The sequence below is a fragment of the Erinaceus europaeus genome, chromosome 14 (genome assembly GCF_950295315.1).
Source record: "Erinaceus europaeus chromosome 14, mEriEur2.1, whole genome shotgun sequence".
Lineage (NCBI taxonomy): Eukaryota > Metazoa > Chordata > Mammalia > Eulipotyphla > Erinaceidae > Erinaceus > Erinaceus europaeus.
In genome coordinates, this window is record NC_080175.1 from 101,369,410 (window position 1) to 101,372,029 (window position 2,620).

The following is a 2,620-nucleotide window of genomic DNA, read 5'->3' on the forward strand; positions in this document are numbered from 1 at the left end:
CACTATTTGCTGCTGCTGTTGTAAGACCTGCTGACCACCAGCTGCTGCTGTTGTTAAGACCTGCTGACCACCGGCTGCTGCTGTTTATAAGACCTGCTGACCACCGGCTGCTGCTGTTTATAAGACCTGCTGACCACCGGCTGCTGCTGTTGTAAGACCTGCTGACCACCAGCTGCTGCTGTTTATAAGACCTGCTGACCACCGGCTGCTGCTGTTTATAAGACCTGCTGACCACCGGCTGCTGCTGTTTATAAGACCTGCTGACCACCAGCTGCTGCTGTTTATAAGACCTGCTGACCACCGGCTGTGCTGTTTATAAGACCTGCTAACCACCGGCTGCTGCTGTTGTTAAGACCTGCTAACCACTATCTGCTGCTGTTTATAAGACCTGCTGACCACCAGCTGCTGCTGTTTATAAGACCTGCTGACCACCAGCTGCTGCTGTTTATAAGACCTGCTGACCACTATCTGCTGCTGTTTATAAGACCTGCTAACCACTATCTACTGCTGTTTATAAGACCTGCTGACCACCGGCTGTGCTGTTTATAAGACCTGCTAACCACCGGCTGCTGCTGTTGTTAAGACCTGCTAACCACTATCTGCTGCTGTTTATAAGACCTGCTGACCACCGGCTGCTGCTGTTTATAAGACCTGCTGACCACTATCTGCTGCTGTTTATAAGACCTGCTGACCACCAGCTGCTGTTTATAAGACCTGCTGACCACCGGCTGCTGCTGTTTATAAGATCTGCTGACCACTATCTGCTGCTGTTTATAAGACCTGCTGACCACCAGCTGCTGTTTATAAGACCTGCTGACCACCGGCTGCTGCTGTTTATAAGACCTGCTAACCACTATCTGCTGCTGTTTATAAGACCTGCTGACCACCAGCTGCTGCTGTTTATAAGACCTGCTGACCACTATCTGCTGCTGTTTATAAGACCTGCTGACCACCGGCTGCTGCTGTTTATAAGACCTGCTAACCACTATCTGCTGCTGTTTATAAGACCTGCTAACCACTATCTGCTGCTGTTTATAAGACTTGCTGACCACCGGCTGCTGCTGTTTATAAGACCTGCTAACCACTATCTGCTGCTGTTTATAAGACCTGCTGACCACCAGCTGCTGCTGTTTATAAGACCTGCTGACCACCGGCTGTGCTGTTTATAAGACCTGCTAACCACCGGCTGCTGCTGTTGTTAAGACCTGCTAACCACTATCTGCTGCTGTTTATAAGACCTGCTGACCACCAGCTGCTGCTGTTTATAAGACCTGCTGACCACCAGCTGCTGCTGTTTATAAGACCTGCTGACCACTATCTGCTGCTGTTTATAAGACCTGCTAACCACTATCTACTGCTGTTTATAAGACCTGCTGACCACCGGCTGTGCTGTTTATAAGACCTGCTAACCACCGGCTGCTGCTGTTGTTAAGACCTGCTAACCACTATCTGCTGCTGTTTATAAGACCTGCTGACCACCGGCTGCTGCTGTTTATAAGACCTGCTGACCACTATCTGCTGCTGTTTATAAGACCTGCTGACCACCAGCTGCTGTTTATAAGACCTGCTGACCACCGGCTGCTGCTGTTTATAAGATCTGCTGACCACTATCTGCTGCTGTTTATAAGACCTGCTGACCACCAGCTGCTGTTTATAAGACCTGCTGACCACCGGCTGCTGCTGTTTATAAGACCTGCTAACCACTATCTGCTGCTGTTTATAAGACCTGCTGACCACCAGCTGCTGCTGTTTATAAGACCTGCTGACCACTATCTGCTGCTGTTTATAAGACCTGCTGACCACCGGCTGCTGCTGTTTATAAGACCTGCTAACCACTATCTGCTGCTGTTTATAAGACCTGCTAACCACTATCTGCTGCTGTTTATAAGACTTGCTGACCACCGGCTGCTGCTGTTTATAAGACCTGCTAACCACTATCTGCTGCTGTTTATAAGACCTGCTGACCACCAGCTGCTGCTGTTTATAAGACCTGCTGACCACCGGCTGTGCTGTTTATAAGACCTGCTGACCACCGGCTGCTGCTGTTGTTAAGACCTGCTAACCACTATCTGCTGCTGTTTATAAGACCTGCTGACCACCAGCTGCTGCTGTTTATAAGACCTGCTAACCACTATCTGCTGCTGTTTATAAGACCTGCTGACCACCTATCTGCTGCTGTTTATAAGACCTGCTGACCACCGGCTGTGCTGTTTATAAGACCTGCTAACCACTAGCTGCTGCTGTTTTTTTCCACTGTAAACAGACTAGATAAAATCAAAACCAGAGGGAGTCGGGTGGTAGCGCAGCGGGTTAAGCTCAGGCGGCGCAAAGAGTTGGGCGGTAACGCAGTGGGTTAAGTGCAGGTGGCGCAAAGCGCAAAGACCGGCGTAAGGATCCCAGTTCGAGCTCCCGCAGGGGAGTCACTTCACAGGCGGTGAAGCAGGTCTGCAGGTGGCTTTCTCTCCTCCTCTCTGTCTTCCCCTCCTCTCTCCATTTCTCTCTGTCCTAGCCAACAACAACAGCATCAATAACAACAATAATAACTACAACAACAACAACAAACAACAAGGACAATGAAAGAGAATAAATATTTTTTAAAAATCAAAACCAGAGGCATTAC